This window comes from Schistocerca cancellata, chromosome 1 (genome assembly GCF_023864275.1).
Source record: "Schistocerca cancellata isolate TAMUIC-IGC-003103 chromosome 1, iqSchCanc2.1, whole genome shotgun sequence".
NCBI lineage: Eukaryota > Metazoa > Arthropoda > Insecta > Orthoptera > Acrididae > Schistocerca > Schistocerca cancellata.
The window spans coordinates 181,974,389-181,996,860 of NC_064626.1; the positions used below are offsets into that span (position 1 = coordinate 181,974,389).

The following is a 22,472-nucleotide window of genomic DNA, read 5'->3' on the forward strand; positions in this document are numbered from 1 at the left end:
TCCATTCGCCAAGTGTACAAGTTAGGTGGGTCGACAGCATATTCCTGTCATGTGACGCACGTGCCGTATAGAATATATCAGACGTGTTTTCCTGTGGAGGGATCGGTTGACCTATGACCTTGCGATCAAATGTTTTCGGTTCCCATTGGAGAGGCACGTCCTTTCGCCTACTAATCTTACGGTTTTGCGGTGCGGTCGCAAAACACAGACACTAAACTTACTACAGTGAACAGAGACGTAAATGAACGAACGGCCAGATCATAACTTTGCGAAAATAAACTTTTTCACTCGAGGGAAGACTTGAACCAATGACCTTTCGCTCCCCATCTGCTCACGCTATCCACGGGACCACGGTGGTCCTGAGGTTAGACTATGCTTGATGCTGCCTATCTTTCGCATGGACTACTCAGTTTGTATATTTTGCTTATTTTTTTTCATAGTTCCACACAACTTCTTCCTGTTTTCTCGATTGATCTGTGTTCAGTTTTCAAGGCCTATCCACTGTGCCAACTTATAACTAAATCTGAGGGGGGTGTGATGGGGAGGTTCTCTTGTCAGTAGCCCCTTCATACTCTCATCAACAACTCATGTCCTGATGTAGCCCCAGATGGATCATAATCAGTCCTGTAGAAGCCCAAGCAATAATCATCCAGTCAGTTTCGTCACCCTAACGTCCACCTCGCCATTCAGAACACTCGCATCCATTTTAGGAACACGCTAAAATCTCTTAGACTAACTCTCGACCGCAACATAACATGGCACCCGCACCAACAAAACGCCTACAATACCTGTAGACAAATGTTAGGAAAATTATTAACGAGTTGAACATTTTTCCGAAACCCCTGCACCAAAACAGCCCCTATCTGTCTTTGCGAAAGCAGCCAGTATCTCCAAAATCTTACCACCCCAAGTCCTTGGAGACGAAGCAGTTCGCCTCGAAATTCGAGGAAAATAACTCAGTTGTCAACTTAATATTCTGTAACACAGGGTGCTGCTACACCTTAACCAACAAGCCCTAGCTTCCCTCCACCCCCACACATCCATCCCATATCCAAAGTCAGCTTCAATGGGCTCCCTTTTGCTGCCACATGTATCCATCCGATAGTCCCAGTTCCCATTTCTCTTCTTTAGATTTAGACTCCAACACTTCTCCCAGCCCCCTCACCCACCTTCACTCCTTCTTGCTCTGGATTCCATTTACACACCTCATTTCGCAGACAAACATCATGCCCCAGTTCCAGACGTAGGAGCCCGTTTAGCTGTCTTGGTTTATTGCCGTCATCTACCCAAACTCGATTTCACGAACCACATCTTGATTGACCATTGTTATCTCAATTATCTCTTTATCATAACCTAGCGTAATAGATGAACGTGCGGGTCATCTCTTATGCGGTGTCTAGAGGTTCATAGGCAACACTGTAATGATTTGTTCCTGAGATAGAAGCAACTAGCTGTAAAGTTTACAAAGGCAAGGCTGAATAATTTAAGCGACTCTTGGGTTGACGTACACTGCCTGACAGAAATCGTGAGCTACTCAGAAGGGGAGGAGGAAAGGAAACGAAATACCATGGGGTGAGAGGGTTATTTCAGTGATTTCAAAATCGAGGCAAATTTACGAAGAATTTAGTAGTATGAACCTACTTATCAGTATGACGTTGCACCCCCTCTGACCTGGATGGATGCACTGATTCATTTGTGAAGGGTGGCACAAAGCAGATGTCTTTCTCCTGAGGCAAGCTGGCTCAAGCTGTTCTGGCTGAACCTTAATATCCGACACTGGCACGGAGTTGACGTCGAACTGGTGGTACACATGTCCTATCAGGGACAGATCTGGAGTGTCGCTGGCCGATGGGGTGCGTCATGAAGACGCAGACACTGCTGCATTGACCTGTTGATAAATGGACCACGATACTGTTGTATAAGAGGTAAAACGCATGGACGCAGAATGTCCGTGACGTATCGTTGTGCTGTAAGAGTTCACTCAGTCATTTGCAGCCGTGACGAAGTCATACACGATGGCTTACCCCGCATCGTGATTCTAAGGGAAACACTGCTGTGTCGCACAAAACGTTGCAATAACGCGACAAATGGTTCAAATAGCTCTGAGCACTATGGGACTTAACTTCTGAGGTCATCAGTCCCCTAGAACAGAACTACTTAAACCTAAGTAACCTAAGGACATCACACACATCCATGCCCGAGGCAGGATTCGAACCTGCGACCGGAGCGGTCACACGGTTCCAGACTGTAGCGCCTAGAACCGCTCGGCCACCCCGGCCGGCATAACGAGACACCTTTCCACTTTGCTACCACACTCGCCGACCACGGTCATCCTGAGTAAAGCAGAACTGCTGTTCTACGCTATAAATATTGTGATGCCATTCATCAGCAGTCCATAGTTGCCAGTCATAGCTGCACTCCAGACGCAGTCGTTTGTGTTGTGTTGTTAATGGCAGCCTACACGTCGGATGATAATTCCTCACTGTGGCTGGAGCTGGTCTCCGATCAATGGTGCAGGATAATAAAAAGTGTTGCAAGGAGACGTTACTTGTTGTCGGATGGTAGGCATAGATGCGGAGGGTTTATGACATGCCTGGTGCTCAATATGGTAATCCTCCTTGTGGTCGACCTGAATCTTGAGGACGGATGTGCCTGCCCTCACATTTCCATGAAGTCCAACATTAGGGCACTGTCACATCTGAGTGTCCCACATCAGGTCCGGATAGTGCACGATTCGATCAGTTGGCCAAAAGCAGACCCGCAATGAGGCGTCATTCAAACGCTGTGAGGTGCGGATGACGATGTCTCATACGAGTACGCGACGTCTCTGCGCCCTTCACACTGATCATTGAACATCTGACGCTGTTCACGCCCCTTATATATCATGACCGTGGCCAGGTAACATTTATTTATTTATTTCTCAAGTAAAGACCAGCTGCCTGTTATTATATATCATGTCGTTAATTGTGTGATTTTACGTGTTATATCATACAAATTCAGTTTTGTTACTGGTACCTTTTATTGAACATTTAAAAAAAAGCGGATTTAAAAGTACAAATGCATCAACACAGTTCTGTTTACACTTCTTGCTAATTTAGATAATGTTAATAAATAAGATACACGACAGGTTGCGGATGTATTTAAAATTTATCAAAAGTGTATTTAATGGAAGAAACAAGAGATGGCAATTTGGCTTACATATGATGCGACAGTTGCTAGCTAACATCCCAAAGATATATGGGCTCACATGCGGTTCCTCTTCGTCGAAATGTCTAGGCTCAAACTCGTGTAGGGGTTGAACTGCACGTGTCGTATTACACGCCCTAAACTAGACACTTGTGACCCTTTAGTTAAATTGTGTGGCTGATGGGAAGTTTGCGAAATTGTATGAGACATAAAACGTTAATGTAACATATAACAACTGTAATAATAATATCGGGAGCTAAATTAACGACCCATAAATGACGTAGGCCACACAGTTGCGATTTGGTTAGAATAATGCTTATTCAGGAATCAAGCTAATAGCAGAAGTGGTCATATTTTGAATTACCACTACACTCGAGCGCATATCCATTTGACACAGTTCGATCAGTCACAGTCTCATCGCGAATTACAAGTCCAGTTCTCCGCCTAGTTAGCTACGCGAAAAGTTAAAGAGTTCACACCATGTGCGTGGCTGCTCACCGCTAAGAGACTAAGTCCCGAGATACCACACAACACGAAATTTTCAAAGTCGTTTCACTTCCTAGTTACCGAAAGACCGACCGTCCGCTTTCGCGTCTCCACCAGCACTATCCCTCTGCCCGTCCGCAGCCGCGAATACCGCGCCCCGGCCATCCTCGCTCAACTGACTAGGACAGGTCCCTTTCCTGAAGCCGTCCATCAGATTGGCTACAGCTTATTCTACATTACTTAACCTTTTAACATATTTAAATAATCAAAGCTTGACTACTTTCACGTTCCAAATAAAGAAATAATAATATCCATTACACAATAAACGTTAAATTCTATACATAAAACCAATATAATTTTAAATGAAAGCGAAATGTTCGTTAACTCACACAGTTCTTCCCTTTGTATCTTCTGCGTTTATGTTTACATTTGTTACATATGTTGTCTTGACAGTGGTAATTCTTAATATAATGTATTAATTAGTTTGGCAAGGTAACAACACCGAACACGAACACCACTATTCACTCTGTGGCCGTTCTACCTGTCACTGAGATCTGCAGCTCTCATCATCTACAAACTCGCCGATAGTGCGTACGTGTACGAAATTACACTGACGTCCGACGAAGTCTTCTCGGTGCTTCACTTGTTTAGTCAGGCAGTGTGTTTTGACGTCGAATGCCCGAAGAGCAGCAATATGACTGCTGCTAGCCCCTACCCCCACTTTCACGGCCGTTCTTTCCGATGTCAGGCGAGCAAAATGATCGACAAAAAAAAAAAAAAAAAAAAAAAAAAAAAAAACCACGAATTACGTAGCGAACGTTCTCCACAACTGGCGTGATGTACATGGGTATAATAAAAAACCACGTCAATTGGCTTCGTTAAGATTTTTAAATATCTCCTACAACCTCCTCCTCCCTCATTTACACCTTGCGAATTCACTGATATCCCAACGAAATCTCTATTGTAAATTTTCAATTCATGGTGCTGACAGAACTGGAACAGCTGAAATACTTGACGCTGGGAAAGACAATACGAGGGTAATCCCAAAAGTACACACTAGCACTCCGTCGTCAGGCTATAAGTGGCCCACCGGGACCATCCGACCGCCATGTCATCCTCAGTTGAGGATGCGGATAGGAGGGGTGTGTGGTCAGCACCCCACTCTCCCAGTTGTTACGATGGGTTCCTTTGACCGGAGCCGCTACTATTCGTTCGAGTAGCTCCTCAGTTGGAATCACGACGCTGAGTGCACCCCGAAAAATGGCAACAGCGCGTGGCGGCCCGGATGGTCACCCATCCAAGTGCCGGCCACGCCCGACAGCGCTTAACTTCGGTGATCTGACGGGAACCGGCGTATCCACGGCGGCAAGGCCGTTGCCTAGTCCCAAAAGTGAGATCTCCTACTTTTTTATAAGTACATAGATCTTTTTATTTCTACAGCAGTTTACATCAGTTTACAGCTTGAACATTTAGCTATTTTTCAACATAATCACCATGGTTCAAATGGCTCTGAGCACTATGCGACTTAACTTCTGAGGTCATCAGTCGCCTAGAACTTATTAAACCTAACTAACCTAAGGACATCACACACAGTCATGCCTGAGGCTGGATTCGAACCTGCGACCGTAGCGGTCGCTCGGCTCCAGACTGTAGCGCCTAGAACTGCACGGCCACTCCGGCCGGTCATAATCACCATTTTTGTCGATGCACTCTTATAGAAGCTGTGGCAGTTTTTGTATGCCCGTGTCATACCAGCTCTCCGCCATGCTGTTTAGAAAGTTATGAACCTCTTCTTTCACCTCGTTGTCGGAGATGAATTGCTTTCCAGCCAAATGTTCTTTTAACTTAGGGAACAGGTGATAGTCACTCGGCGCCAGGTCAGCACTATAGGGTGGGTGGGTGATTATGTTCCACTGAAACTGTGGCAGAAGAGCAGCGGTTTGCCGAGCGATGTGTGGGCGAAGGTTGTCATGGAGAACGTGTACACCCTTGCTCAACAATCCTCTTTTCCGGTTCTGGATTGCCCGTTTGAGTTTTTTCAGAGTCTCACAGTACCAGTCAGCCTTAATTGTGGTCCCAGTGGGCATAAAGTCGACCAACAATACTCCTTTCCGATCCCAGAAAACGGTTGTCCTGACTTTACGGGCAGACTGTGTTTGTTTGAATTCTGCGGCTATGGCGAAGAAGGATGCCGCCACTGGCGTGATTGTTGCTTGGTCTCAGGTGTAAAGTGGTATGCCCAGGTTTCGTCACCCGTGACAACTGAGTCCAGAAAGTTGTCCTGTTCAGCTGCAAGGCGGTGAAGGAATGCGCGGGAAGCATCAACTCGTTGCCTCAGTCAGCATGCGTGGCACCCATCTTGCGCTCACCTTCCGGTAGTACAATGTTTCCGTTAAAATTCTGTGAGCGATGCTTCGGGAAACCTTAGGAACCAACGTGCAGAGATCATCCAGGGTGATACACCGATGTTCACGCATGCTTTACTCAACCTTCAACACTGTCTCCTCAGAAATTGACGGTCTCCCGTTCCTTTGTTCGTCGTGAATTTCTGTCCGACCAGCTCAAACTCTCTACACGGCTTACGAACATTTTTGACATCCATGCACGACTTACCATACACGTCCATCAATTGGCGATGGATTTCAATCGGCGCAGTGCACTTTGCGTTCAAAAACCGAATAACTGCGCGCAATTCGCACTTGGCGGTAACATCTAACAAGAGCTTCATTCTCAACGGCTGACAAACCAAGACTGAACGCCTCAGGGCGGCGTGCGCATATTTACACACAGCGCTTGAGGCACTTTTCATAACAGTGTGACCAACTGCCACACAAACAGAGTTCTGTACTTATACAAAAATAGGAGACCTTCTGTGGTGAACGTGGGGGTGCTATTCTGTCATTCTGCGCAACGGATTAATCTGAGATGTACCCTTTACCCTGTGGCTCCTGCAAGATGCAATTTCCACCCCCACACTACTACAGAAGTCAGACAGACGCTCCTAACGTTCTAAAGAGAAATGCCTGAAAAACTTTCACAAATAAGTATCTTCTGGAGTCGTCCGCTGTAAGGAAATGACACAAAAATTTACAAAATTTCTTACGTAACTAGTGGGATACTTGGGTACTGGAGTAGTGCTAGTTAGTGTAAAAAAGCGTTAAACTAATGAAAATTATTATTATTTTTTTTTTCAAAAATTCTGAGAAATCACAATGGTACTTTTAGTTATGAACTGAACAAGTTATTTCCGGGTTCTTTTCGGAATGTGAAGTTACCTCTTAAGGATAGGATTGGCTAATGAAATTTCTATACAAAGTTTAAAATTGTTATTGACTTGGCAGAATGGCTGAGAGCCGCTCCTACTCAACTTGAATAATTATGCGTTAGAATGTTGCTAGGTACGGTTGAGGCTGTCGCGTGTGGAATGCAGTGAAGTGTACTGTTGTGGAAGAAATATGGGGCTCGCAAGAGCTGTAGTGCACAATACCATAAGCTGCGATGACTGCTGTCTGCGCCGCTCGCTGCTGACAAATAAGATAACTCTCGTTCTATCTGGACTGACCTTCCCCAATCAAACTCTCCCTACGCCTTGATGAAGTCAAGGACTCCTATTCGCCCCTAGTCTAATTATTGGCGTGGTACACCGGTCAGGTAACCAGTCCACCGCGATGCCGTGTGGCGGCCAACACAGTGAACAACGCTTAATCGCAAGGACAATATAGAGTCGCACTCTGATTCGCTCTCGACAGAGGTGCTCTCTAAGTGAAGTACTGAGGAGAGACTTGTTCCTCGTTCTTTGAGTACACGCACGAGCGCACATGCTCTCGTTACGTGTTCTCGCTCCAAGAGCGACAACGGAATGGACCCTCTCCACGCCAAACATGATAGATCTTTTGGTCTCTTCCATTACTCCTTCAGCTCAAGGCGTCAGGAATATCGTCTGCCAATCAGCATTGCTCTTCTAAAACAGGAGAATGACATTTCGTTTAAGGTGACCAATCCGGAAATCTGTGGCATCGGCGTTTGGCGTTTGCTGTCGCCCTGTGAAAACCTCTGAAACTGCGTGCTATGTTTGTAAAGAATGCGTAGGCTGGGCGCTCCCACACAATGTAGCGGAATTTGCTTTTAAGCCGAACACAGGGTCGTTCTCCCGTTCACTCGGGCAAACGCTGTCTGCTCTACGGGCAGTCGCCGGCTGACGTAGATAGGTTGACTCGTCCTCTGAAGGGGCTGCCCTCCTGGTGTGCGGTTTGCCTCTCCTGAACTAAAAGCTTTTGTGACCGTCGTGCCTTGAATGTGTGTGTGTATGCCAGGCTCGAGTATTTCAATCTCAGTGCGCACTTGCGATTTACTTGTTATTGGCATATCGTTTACATGAATTCATACAACACTGACTTTATCTTACCGAGTTTGGGTTCGAATGAACTGTCTTGATGTGTGGAATATGTAAGCAATGAAGGCCAGGAGACCACGACGTCTTACAGCCTTGCTTTTGGAATTAGCCTTGTACATATTTCATCAGCTACCAAAACTGATGCACGCGTAACGTGTGAATACTAGGATGAAAATTGGTTTCCAGATCTCGGTTCTTGTCATCTGCAGGTTTGTCGCATGTAAACGACGTGATAGACCGAAACTTTAAGAAAAAGGACTCACAAGACACCGTGACACCCGACGCGACTGGGGCTATGGCGCTAATCTGATCCGGCAGGCAGTCCCGCCTCCGCCTTGTAGCTGCTGCGGTGGTCGTTGCCCTGCCGACGCAGGGTGGCGCCAGCCGGCATTTTCTATTTGCGCGCAGCATGCAACCTTCCGTCTCCAGTTGCCGCTGTTTTCCTCGCCGGTGCAGACAGCTGCACGGAAGGGTAGCAGGCGGCCGCCCGCTTTTGAAAATTTTAATACCGCCCCGTACGGCTCCGCGGCGGGTATTTCGTGTCGCCGAGACGTCAAAACAGATCCTTATCGCGTTCCGCCCGCGAGCAGAGGGCGGTCCGGCTCCGTTTAAAAGCGCAGTTCCGAACAAACAACATATTTTATTGGCCCGCGCTGTGCCGGGCACCTCGGCCGCCGGAATTATGTGGAAGTTTTGATGAGCTGCGCGGCCGGCATGCGATGTGTCGTGGCTGCACGGAACGGAACCGCTATATCTGGACGCGGCCGACGCCCCTCGGCAAACAACAGCCACTCCTATCCGCATTGTACTGCACACAGCTGCAGTACGGGGTGGCTGTAGCCCTGGGTGCAGACGGAACACCTGCCTTCGTTCACGCTTATACTCCGCGAGCCGCATTACGGTGTTTTGAGTATCCGGCGTAACGACTCCCGTAACATCCGTGAACATCGGTAGTAAGGGGATGGTTGTGTTTGACGGTCAACAACGCAGGTAAGGCACGTGTCGGGGGCCAGATTAGCTGGAGCATCAGTAACCAAGACAGCCAGCTTATTGAATGATTCAAGATGATGATGATGTTTGCTTTGTGTGGCGCTCAGCTGCGTGGTTATCGGTACCCGTACGAATGTTTCAAGAGCAACTGTTTCCCCAGTCATGACAGCCTACACAAAACATAGAAAGACATCATCGTGTAAACGTAATAGTGGGCGCAAATCAAAACTAAGTAGACTAACACTAATTGCGTCAGAACAACACAAAACAACATCGGCTAAAGTGCTTGCAGAGCTCAATAGCAGGTTCACGCAAAATTGTACTTGATTGTAATCTAATAACACCTTTAAACCACAACTGCACATAGCCGAACCTTTAGAGCTACGAGTTTCAAAAGGCAATTATTTCACGACTGAAGGCCTCCAAAAATGAAATCTTAAAGCAACAAGATAAATTTTTAAGTGGTAAAAGCATGCAGTTAAAATTGCAAACAAAATGATTAACATATATACACACAGCGAGACTGAGAGCCTCAAAGCAAGGGTGAATAGACAAACATAATCAAGATGCAATACAAACGGCTGAAGGCCCACAGTAAAATTTTCAAGATTTTAAAACAAATTACCATAACCTTTCAAAGGCAGAAGGCCGCAATGCCCTTTCTTTTTAAAAAAAATTTAAAAAATAAGGATTTGAGTGGCAAAGGGCCGCAATTGATTTTTCAAAATTCAAAAAAATACATAAAATCCACTAAAAGCAAGAATTTTTTTAAATCATTGGCTATGATAGATTATAAACAGACAATTAAACAGCAGTGAGGAGGACAATAAAGGAAACGGCACTCAGAAGCCTCCAGGAAAGTCGGTCTGCCCTCGTTCACGTAAGTGAGACAGGTGGTGAGCCCAACAACAATTGATCCGTCGGAACCCAACCAGGGGACAGCCACGGACCGACCGACAAAACGACTTGCTTGCCACCAATCGGCACATGTGAATTCAGACACAAAAGGTTACGAACTTGATTATCCACAATGAATATATATTAGCTGTCAAAACTACACACCATGTTGGACAGCGACAACAGGTGAGGAAAGGACGCTGCCTGAAATTACGTTAGTGGCCAGGGCAAGTAACCAGAACACTAACGGCCACATGCCAGAAAATTCCGCTGCTGCTCTTGAACTGTAGTCAACCAATATAGTTAATGTTGTGGATTGGCAAGAGAGCCAACCCACTATGAGAGGAAGCCGAAAGACATGCGTTTTAGCTCACGGAGGCTGGCGTGAGGTCTGGAACAGGTCAAGGAAATTAGACTAGCAAAAAAAGGACGTAGCTGTGGAATACTTAACTTTAATCCATAAATGGTGAACATCGCTCGTGACGGTACATGTTTTACAGCATCAATAGTAACTGCTAATGGCGCCTTGCTAGGTCGTAGCAAATGACGTAGCTGAAGGCTATGCTATCGTCTCGGCAAATGAGAGCGTATTTTGTCAGTGAACCATCACTAGCAAAGTCGGCTGTACAACTGAGGCGAGTGCTAGGAAGTCTCTCTAGACCTGCCGTGTGGCGGCGCTCGGTCTGCAATCACTGATAGTGGCGACACACGGGTCCGACGTATACTAACGGACCGCGGCCGCTTTAAAGGCTACCACCTAGCAAGTGTGGTGTCTGGCGGTGACACCACAGTTAATTGCATAATTGCACTGCATGGCGGCTAAATTTCAGCGACAGAAACACTCGGTGTTGCTCACAGAAAACCTCCCCAACAGCGAACCACCGAAACGAACCACACAACATGAATGGACGTGGCTTGGTTAGTTGAAACCACTACTCAACTCCGACGTCCTGGGTGGGAGAAGAACGAAGCTCGTAGCGATCGGACAGCTCCACACACGCTCCGACACTGCAGAGGGACCGCCGGCGGACCCAGCCGACTGCCCGGCCTGGAGATAACTTACCTGGCCCGCAGCAACAGACCGACAACTCTCAGAATGCCGACAACATCTAAAATAGTCGCCAGTGGAACTAACGGCAACTACACACACAACCTGACAAACATTTGCACGAAGACCTGAACGATACCCAACAGTAACTAAACACGCACGAAGACAAATCGGGAGTCGATGCACACACAGACAGCCGACTCAAGAGCGATCGGCGAGCCAAAAGGCGTCGTCCAGTAGGACGACCGACCTACTATGCACCAAGACCCGTGGCTCGGCTCCAGTGATGCGTGGCGGCAATGGTCGGGTGAGCCATGTCGACGCAGACCTCACTGCTGCTCCAACCCGACTGCACTAGTGCCGCATTGCAACTCCCCGACTGGCAGGCCAGGACTGCGCTCCAGACGCGTTCCAATTGACTGTCAGCCAGAACTCGCGACGCGAACTCCCTTACGACAGAAAGGACCGGAAAGTAATAGCAGTCGAGCAAAGATACTACGAGAGGGGATATATCGATACGCGCTGCTACCGCCGGTCACTGTCAGGCAAAGCAGCAACTCAGTGACAGTAGTAATTTAAATTAACTTAGTGAGATGGAAGTACGTTAGAAAACAGTGTGTAAAATACATGATGGCGGGAACACGAGCCACGCAAGGCTCAGTCATCTTCGAGACCCCGTATCTATCGACACTGTCCGCCGAGAACTCCATAAAGGGAATATTCATGGACGAGCCACTATACCGAAACCATTAGTGACGACAACCAACGCAATGAAGGGTAGAACGTGGTTCAGGAACATAAATGTTGGACGACTGATCAGTGGAAACTCGTAATATCATCCGACCAGTCAACGTTTTCGTTATTTCCAACATCGGGCCGGATTTACGTTTGAAGAACGCCAAAAGAAGTCTACAATCCTGATTGTTTGATTCCAACGGTTAAGCATGGAAGTGTGATGATGTGGGCAACCATATCATGGTATTCTGCTAGTCCCATCATTACTCTCCAATGCTGTGTTACATACAACGATTATGTGTACATTTTAGGTGATAAGGTGCACCCCATGATTCAAATTTTTTTCCCCAATAACGATGCCATATTTCAGGACGATCACTGACAGAGCCAGGACAGTATAATCGTGGTACGAGAAGCACGCAACTGAACTGCAGCGTCTTCCCTGTCCAGCACAGCCCCCGGACTTTAACATTATCGAACCCTGCAGGGAGGTATTGGTGCGCAGATTCCGTAGCAGATTTCCGTCTCCCTCTTCACTACAGAAGCTAGAAGAGGTTCTGATCGAAGAGTGGCATAACATTCCACTGGAGACTATACAATCATTATACGCCATCCAAGAGGAATCGCGGCTCTATTACAGGCAAATGGTTCAAATGGCTCTGAGCACTGTGGGACTTAACATCTGAGGTCATCAGTCCCCTAGAACGTGGAACTGCTTAAGCCTAACTAACCTAAGGACATCACACACATCCATGCCCGAGGCGGGATTCGAGCCTGCGGCCGATACATGACACTCTTATAAGCCCTTGAACGGACATAAGCTACATATTATTTCAATTTATTTGGTACAAGGAACTATATTTGAGATCTATGCTATTGCAAGCAGGCAAGACGAAGTTTGAAGTTGTCAAAATATCGGGGGATAACTGATCAACTTATTTCAGCCCTACCACTATACTCTAATAAACAAGTATGTATAGGTTTTCTGTTAAAATTGACTGCGAGAAACAAAATGCTTCGCTGTAAAATTGATCGGTTTCATTTTATTTCTCTCTGTCAGTTTTAAATAATACCGTTGTTAAATCATTAGATAAATTAGTTCACACGGAAATATTCTATCAGTTTAAAGCAAGCAATTTGTACATTTGTTATGTGCTCTTATCTTTACTTCATCATGTTCGGATATAACTTCCAGCACAGCAGTCAGGTACGGTTTATCGCGTTGTGAATAGAATACGAATACAGGATCTGTTCCGTGCGAAACTTGTATAATCCTACCCATTTTCAAATTAAAAATATGCGAAATACTGTCATTGGAGCTAGCATCCTCACAGATCCAGCAGCAGTAGAGACCTCTCATACCTTGCGTACCAATAACCCCAGCCGATTTACCCATTTATTTTAAGAGTCTTTAGTTCCCAATCAAATTTTAGTTGGTTATAACAATAGCAATGCTCAAGGTCAGCGAAAGGGAGAAGAGGAGATGAACAGAGAGGGGGCCAAGAAACGGACACAGAGAGCTTGAAAGAGGAGACAGACAGAAGGAGGAGAGAGGAGAAGGTGGAGAGAGACAGGGAGATGAGGAAGTGGACAGTCAAAGGGGCAACAGAAAACAGAGAGAAGGGGCGGTTGTGAAGAAGATCAGGAGCTATAGTCTAATCTCATACAAATTTAACAATTATGACGTATTCCGGGTACGCTAGTTCGAAAATGATAAAATATTAAGAAGATACAATAAAGTCAGGTGGGATCTTCTGTGAGTTATCTAAGGCACTGCGTCACTCACGATATTCTGTTCCAGAAGTTAAATTTTTATTGAACAGCAGCGAACCTGGCAATACTTAGCAGTTGTTAAATATATATGGCATTATGATATGATTTCATTTGATTTATTGCTCATTTAGAGACCTGTTCCCTTACATTTTATAACAGGTTGTTCATTTTACAGCTTTTCATGTAGATTGCAACGGAATATTATCGGATAAGGAGGGAAAGGTATGGCAGAAGAAAAATAAATAGTTACAAAATGTAACAATAGATGGCGCTGTAAGCATCATAATTTAATAGTGGTCGACTACAAATGACAAATGAATCATACAACAATGCCTAAGGTGTACGTTTGACGTTAAACGAACTGTACTACCCAACGTGCATTTGTGTACAGGTGTGATACTGAAAATCGGTTTTTAATTGTCCTTGGGCCAAAAACCGTATAAAAAGCATAGCTCACACCCATTTTTAATTGATCTGAGGCCAAAAACAGCATAAAAAGCATCAGTCCAAATCAAATCGGATTATTAATTTCCGTGTGAAGGCGCAAAACATGTTCAATATGCTGTCCACCGTTTTCTGCAACAAGTTGAAATCGAGAAACAAAATGTTCCACAACTGCTCGAAATGTTTCCGGTGTCACGTTCAGAATGTGTCGCGCAATGCGTGCCTTCAATGCAACTAAGTTTGCAGTCTGAACACTGAACACAACATCTTTCACATAGCCCAACAGCCGTAAGTCACACAGATTAAGATCAGATGATCGGAACGGCCAGGTTCTAGAGAAATGGCGGCTGATAATTCTAGCATTTCCGAAATGGCGCTTAAGCAGCAGCTTAATTGGATTTTCAATGCGCGCAGGGGGGGCCATCTTGCATAAAAATGAACCCATCGACACATCCACGCTGTTGGAGAGCTGAAATGACGTGGTTGCGCAAAAGACACTCATAACGCTTACCAGTGACGGTACAGGTAGAACGATTAGAAGTGCATGTCTCTTCGAAAAACTATGCCCCTATGATAAATGATGTCGCAAACCCGCACCACACACTGACCGTTTCAGGATGAAGTGGTACTGATTGATTCGACGTGTGGAATTTCCGTAGCCCATATTCGACAATTCTGTGTACTGACATATCCTGTCAGATGCAAGTGGGCCTCGTCTGTCTACAAAATTTTCCACTAGCAATCATTGAACACTTCCATGCGAGCAAGAATTTCTAAAGCAAAGGTCTCACTTGCTGGCAGGTCAACAGGAAGCAACTCGTGCACATGGGTAATTTTGAATGGATAGCAAAGAAAAACGTTTCATAGGATTTTACGCACCGTGCTCACGTGCATGTCCAATGTTGGGGCAATTCTCCGTGCACTCCACGTTCGTACAACACCATTCGTCTCCTCCTGCGTTGCTGTGACCACTGCTTCCACTGACGTCGAATCAATTCGTTTCCTCCTTCTACCAGGTTGCACCCCAAAAGAACCCGTATTTTCGAATTTCCGAATCATTTTGTCCACACCCATGTCAGTCATATAACCAACGCCTTTTTTTTTCAAACCCTTCAGTGTTCGGAACTTCTGCAAAGCGACGTGTGCACAGTCATCGTTCTTGTAATACAGCTGTACGAGCAGAGCGCGATCCTGCATAGAGACCGTCATGGCGAACGTCGCAGACGCGAAAGAAGGAACAGCAGTGTACCCGGCGTGTTTATACCAACTTCAGTGGGTCGTGCGCATGACAGTAGTTTTCATTTAAATGTTCTGACACCTACAGCGCCATCTATTGATCAATTTTCACACTATTTTTTTTTTATTCTATCATACGTTTTCCTCCTTCTTCGACAATATTCCGTTCCTATTTGACATCATTGTAACCGATAGTGTTATTTCTACAGAGTTCTGAAAGTTTAATTATAATCACCATATACTTCGAGCCTTGAAGTCCAAGTTCGCTACTGTTTAATTTACGGATAAATATTTCTAAACATTATGGGGAACTATATGGGGGAATACAAACGTCTCAAAAATGAGATCGACAGGAAGTGCGAAATGGCTAAGCAGAGATGGCTAGAGGATAAATGTAAGTATGTAGAGGCTTATCTCACTAGGGGTAAGATAGATACTGCCTACAGGAAAATTAAAGAGACCTTTGGAGAAAAGAGAACCACTTGTACGAATATCAAGAGCTCAGATGGAAACCCAGTTCTAAGCAAAGAAAGGAAAGCAGAAAGGTGGAAGGAGTATATATATATACAAGAGCGATGCACATGAGGATAATATTACGGAAATGGAAGAGGATGTAGATGAAGATGAAATGGGGAATATGATACTGCGTGAAGAGTTTGACAGAGCACTGAAAGACCTGAGTCGGAACAAGGCCCTGGGAGTAGACAACATTCCATTAGAGCTACTGACAGCCTTGGGAGAGCCAGTCCTGACAAAACTCTACCATCTGGTGAGCAAGATGTATGAGACAGGCGAAATACCCTCAGACTTCAAGAAGAATATAATAATTCCAATCCCAAAGAAAGCAGGTGTTGACAGATGTGAAAATTACCGAACTATCAGTTTAATAAGTCACGGCTGCAAAATACTAACGCGAATTCATTACAGACGAATGGAAAAACTAGTAGAAGCCGACCTTGGGGAAGATCAGTTTGGATTCCGTAGAAATACTGGAACACGTGAGGCAATACTGACCCTACGGGTTATCTTAGAAGATAGATTAAGGAAAGGCAAACCTACGTTTCTAGCATTTGTAGACTTAGAGGAAGCTTTTGACAATGTTCACTGGAACACTCTATTTCAAATTCTGAACGTGGCAGGGGTAAAATATAGGGAGCGAAAGGCTATTTACCATTTGTATAGAAACCAAATGGCAGTTATAAGAGTTGAGGGGCGTGAAGGGAAGCAGTGGTTGGGAAGGGAGTGAGACAAGGTTGTAGCCTCTCCCCTATGTTATTCAATCTGTATATTGAGCAAGCAGTGAAGGAAACAAAAGAAAAATTCGGAGTAGGTATCAAAATCCATGGAGAAGAAATAAAAACTTTGAGGTTCGCCGATGACATTGTAATTCTGTCAGAGACAGCAAAGGACTTGGAAGAGCAGTTGAACGGAATGGATAGTGTCTTGAAGGGAGGATATAAGATGAACATCAACAAAAGCAAAACGAGAATAATGGAATGTAGTCGAATTAAGTCGGGTGATGTAGAGGGTATTAGATTAGGAAATGAGACACTTAAAGTAGTAAAGGAGTTTTGCTATTTGGGGAGCAAAATAACTGACGATGGTCGAAGTAGAGAGGATATAAAATGTAGACTGGCAATGGCAAGGAAAGCGTTTCTGAAGAAGAGAAATTTGTTAACATCGAGTGTAGATTTAAGTGTCAGGAAGTCGTTTCTGAAAGTATTTGTATAGAGTGTAGCCATGTATGGAAGTGAAACATGGACGATAAATAGTTTGGACAAGAAGAGAATAGAAGCTTTCGAAATGTGGTGCCACAGAAGAATGCTGAAGATTAGATGGGTAGATCACATGACTAATGAGGAGGTGTTGAATAGGATTGGGGAGAAGAGAAGTTTGTGGCACAACTTGACTAGAAGAAGGAATCGGTTGGTAGGACTTGTTCTGAGGCATCAAGGGATCACTAATTTAATATTGGAGGGCACCGTGGAGGGTAAAAATCGTAGAGGGAGACCAAGAGATGAATACACCAAGCAGATTCAGAAGGATGTAGGTTGCAGTAGGTACTGGGAGATGAAGAAGCTTACGCAGGATAGAGTAGCATGAAGAGCTGCATCAAACCAGTCTCTCGACTGAAGACCACAACAACAACAACATATGTATCGGAACACTATATGCATGGGACTCACTATAACACTATAAGTATGAACTCTATTGCGTGGGAACCGGATATACGTTCTAATCTCCTTCTGTCTCCTCTTTCTGTCTCTCTCCTTCTCCCCTACTGTTTGTCCATCTTCTTATCCTGCCCCGCTCTCTCTGATTATCACCTCCTCTCTCTTTCTGTCTATCTCCTCCTTCTCCTCTCTCTCTGTCGAATCTCTCCCCTCCCCTTCTCTGTCCACCTAGTCCTCTCCTCTCTCTGATCTTGAACATTGTTTATTTATAAATTTTGGAAATTTGTGGTAAGGTCTTATGGGACCAAAATGCTGAGGTCATTGGTCCCTAAGCTTACACACTATTTAATCTAACTTAAACTTACGCTAAGGACAACACACTCACCCATGCCGGAGGGAGGACTCTAACCTCCGAACCTCCAACGGGAGGAGCCGCGCGGACCGTGACAAGACGCCCAGACCGCGCAGCAACCCAGCGCGGACATTTATTTATTCAGCTAATTTTCTAATCTTAGGCTGATAAGACATAAACACGGCTTTTCTGTTTTCTGTGAAAACAGACTGCAATGAAGAAAACCAAACAGAACGTTGTGTATACAATATTTGTTAGAAAAAAATATATAATGAGAAAAAAATGTGTATGGGTGAACAGTTTCTCTAAGGGTTTAAGGGTCCTACTGCCGTTGGTAAAATTGATTGCGCGAAAGAACAAACCGCCCCTCCCCCCTCTACTCACAGCACAGAAAAACACAGCGTTTTCTTCCCCGCAGTCGATTTTAACAGAAATCCTGTACAATGTCGTTTCAAAAAACATATAGCCCATGTCCATATGAATGTTTGTTACAGTATCCTGCAAATGTATGAAGTAAACCGTCCTAGATTTTTATTAATAATGTTTCCCTGTTATGTATTATATACACATTTCTGTTATCATGTATATTAAGAAATGTTGAGCCTATGTTCATCCGAAAGTAATTTGAAGTAAATCGGTGAAGTACTTTTCGAGAGCCGGCCGGGGTGGCCGAGCGGTTCTTTAGTTAGGTTTAAGTAGTTCTAAGTTCTAGGGGACTGATGACCTCAGAAGTGAAGTCCCGTAATGCTCAGAGCCATTTGAACCATTTGAACTTTTCGAGATTTTTGCTAACAACATTTCCCCTTTACATATTGTTTATATGTGTTTATACATCATAAATAATCTTTTTTTTTAATATTGCATTGCTTATAGAAAAGCAGGCACGTAATCGAATGCAACAATGTGTCAAAATTTAATTGCAGTCAGTGAAGAACGTTCTGAGATTTAAGACTTTGAAGAAACGAACATTTCCATTTTTAATTATATAGATGACGTATTACAGTAGAAGACAAGTTCTGTCTTACTTTAAGAAGCAGAATGCGTGAAGTCACCTTAGGCTCATAGAGTATCACAAAGAGGGACGTCACATCATCTGCATGGATAGAAATTAAAACTAGTATCCCTCAGCGTTCGATTACTGTTGCGCTGCTTTTCTTTTTTTGTCTTAACCACCTTGCATCAGATGGCACAATTAGCCCTGTCTGCTGTTGATAAAAGCATTGTAGTGAATCCGAGCGAAGAATCATCCACAGAGAAAACATACTGCTCTATAGAGCTTATATTAACTACTAGCTGTAAATAAAAGTGTGGGAGAATGTTACCAGAGGTCTCCCAGTCACGCTCAGAAAGTTGGATGTCACATGGCGTGAGGCGGGGCCAACGAGATATACGGGCCCCGCAACGACCTTGTGACGTCACACTAGTCGGCTTGTCCGCTACACTTCGCAAACGCTCGGCTCCGTGAAGGGCCCACGGAAAATCAGTACTTAATTGGAAAACTATGCTCTAAAGGTCTTAATTTTGTCGTGTGCCGACGAGAACTTGCATCCACTTAAATACGCAGTCAAGAATGATTCGTCTGAAACTGTTAGTCGCTACGCCAGAGACGGCTGCTGGCACTCACTCGTAAGGCTTGTTGCGTCACGTGCTGTGACGTACGGCCTGTTTTTCTCGTGGGCCTCGGCTTGAGGTAAAAGCGTCTATGGCGCCAAATGGGGCTAGCGCCGCAACGTGAGGCAGTTGAAGGAACAGGAATGCATAGTTTGTGTCACTCAACGAGCAGTTACGGTGTGCTGGCGGTGTTATTACATGACCAGGAGGCAACATTTCAATGGCTTCAAACGGGGAAGAATCTAAGAGAAACTGGAAGAAGTGAGTAGTGTGAGGGGTGTAGCCCAGGGGTTTGGTACTGCTCACAGCATTGGTCCACGTACATCGGGAGCGTTGCGGAGCACAGTCACTCTGCCTGAACGAGAGAAGGTGGTCGACCATGGTCAATTAAAGCAGCAGATGACCTCAACTTTGTGCAACAAACAAGAAGGGACCTACGTCAATCAGCCGGTGCAACTGCAAGCATAGTTAAAAGGAAATTTCACCCTCCACAGTGGCACATCGACTGCATGAGCGTGGACTCTTTGCCCGATCACCAGTGTTCCGTTGACACCCGAACATCGACGGCAGCGTTTGCGATGGTACTAACAGCACAGGGACTGCACCAACGAGGAGTGGGTTCGCGTACTCTTTCTCGGATGAGAGCAGACTCAGTTTAAGAAGTTAACATGGATGCACCCTCATATGGCTAGAGTTAGGAATACGCAATGCACCCAGGAACTTTGTCCAACGTTATTGTTTTGGTGGCCCGGGTGTTATTGAGTGGGGAGGATTCTAACCTGCGATCGTAGTGGTCGCGCGGTTCCAGACTGAAGCGCCTAGAGCCGCTCGGTCACACCGGCCGGCTATGCTGTATGATTCGTACTGCACATTCGTATTTTGCTGAAAAGAAAGTATCAAGATTATATACACAGATTTTATTATTCTATTAATGGCTGCAATTTTCAGCAACTGTAGTATATATTTTTCAGAATAAAATTCGCTCGTCAGTTACAGATATATTTATCTTATCTATTACCGGTTTCGACAAATTAATCTGTCGTTTTCAGAAGCATACAAAGTTAGGGATATTTTAAACCTTCAGACTTAGGCTGTAGATTTACGTGAAGTGTGAGAACTAGATTACAGAAACTTACTTAATATTGGTTTAATGAATATCAGTATCTTCTTCACAGCTGGATAGTGCCATGATATGTAGAGAAATGTACACATTGTATGTGATTATTGTAAACGCAGATTGGCAATATAGAGTACCTGAAAGATATTTAAAAAAATATGACCAAGGTATATTTAAAAAATATTCTGATTTATAAAAGGAATGGGTTAATGCACACATTTTAAAAGAGATGATATGCATTCACAATAGTGTCTGTTTTATTCATGCAAGTCGATCATTCAACAAATCTTTTGAACTTAACGAATGTTTACAACTTCAAATTCTTCTAAAAGGCCATTTTGTAGCATTTGTCAACTAGACACAAAATTTCCATGTTAAGCAAGGGTGGAGGAGGATGAGCATACTTTGAAACGATCTGCAAATGTTGATTTACATGAATTCTCGTCATCTTTATTGAGCAAGTGCACGCGAATGCGAGTCCTGTATAAAAACTCGGACATAAATTGTGTTTTATATGCTCCACGTTTGAGAAATTTGTCTGTTGGTAGTGCCTCATTACGTACAAAGAGCAACCTGGTGGCATATTTGATGGTAAGGGACACATAATACCACATTTTTTAGATGAACTAGATATACGATGTGAAATGTCATCTAGAAATGGGATTGTAGGGTATTTTTTAACAATAAGGCCATTTTTTTCAATGAAGAGGAATTTATATTCTTGTTGGTTTTATTATTATGAAATTTTTATATAAGGTTTGCTTGATATTCATGTTCGATCGTTATATATTTTAAGTTGTTATTAAGTTCAATGATTACATACAATATGCACATTTCTGGACATACCATAGCATTACGCATCTATGAAGAAGATACTGACATCTGCTAAACCAATACTAATAATATTTTTATCATCTACTTCTTATACTTCGCATAAATGTGTAGCGTAGGTCTGAAGATTTATAAGTATTCCTAATTTTGTAGGCTTCTGAAAATGCCGAATTAATTTTTCGAAAGCATAATAAAAATATATTTACAACTGATGACTGAATTTTGTTATGAAAGCCGCGCGGAGTGGCCGCGTGGTTTGAGGCCCAGTGTCACGGATTGCGCGGCCCTTCCCTCAGGAGGTTCGAGTCCTCCCTAGGGCATGGGAGTGTGTGCTGTTTTTAGCATAAGTTACTTTAAGTAGTGTGTAAGTCTAGGGATCGATGACCTCAGCGGTTTTGTCCCTTAGGAATTCACTCATTTGAAAATTTTTTATGAAAAAAAAACTTTACTGAATGTACGCAACTGGCCATTAAAACTCCTACACCGCGAAGATGACGTGCTACAGACGCGAAATTTACCCTTGACGCTGCATCACAGGCAGGAGCTGTCATATGCAAATGATTAGTTTTTCAGAGCATTCACACAAGGTTGGAGCCGGTGGCGACACCTACAACGTGCTGACATGAAAGTTTCCAACCGATTTCTCATACACAAACAGCAGTTGACCGCCGATGCCTGGTGAAACGTTGTTGTGATGCCTCGTGTAAGGAGGAGAAATGTGTAACGTCACGTTTCCGACTTTGATAAAAGTCGGATTGTAGCCTATCGCGATTGCGGTTTATCGTATCGCGACATTGCTGCTCGCGGTGGTCGAGATCCAATGACTCTTAGCAGAATATGGGATCGGTGGGTTCAGGAGGGTAATACGGAACGCCGTGCTGGATCCCAACGGCCTCGTATAACTAGCAGTCGAGATGACAGGCATCTTATGAGCATGGCTGTAACGGATCGTGCAGCCACGTCTCGATCCCTGAGTCAACAGATGGGGACGTTTGCAAGACAACAACCATCTGCACGAACAATTCGACGACGTTTGCAGCAACAAGGACTATCAGCTCGGAGACCATGGCTGCGGTTACCCTTGACGCTGCATCACAGACAGGAGAGTCTGCGGTGGTGTACTCAACGATGAACCTGGGTGCAAGAATATCAAAACGTCATTTATTCGGATGAATCCAGGTTCTGTTTACAGTATCATG

General features: G+C 44.5%; 1 pseudogene; it reads right to left on the reverse strand.

Annotated features, from left to right (window-relative positions):
- Positions 1–4,933: 4,933 nt before the first annotated feature.
- LOC126103227 (5S ribosomal RNA) lies at positions 4,934–5,051 on the reverse strand (annotated as a pseudogene).
- Positions 5,052–22,472: the final 17,421 nt, after the last annotated feature.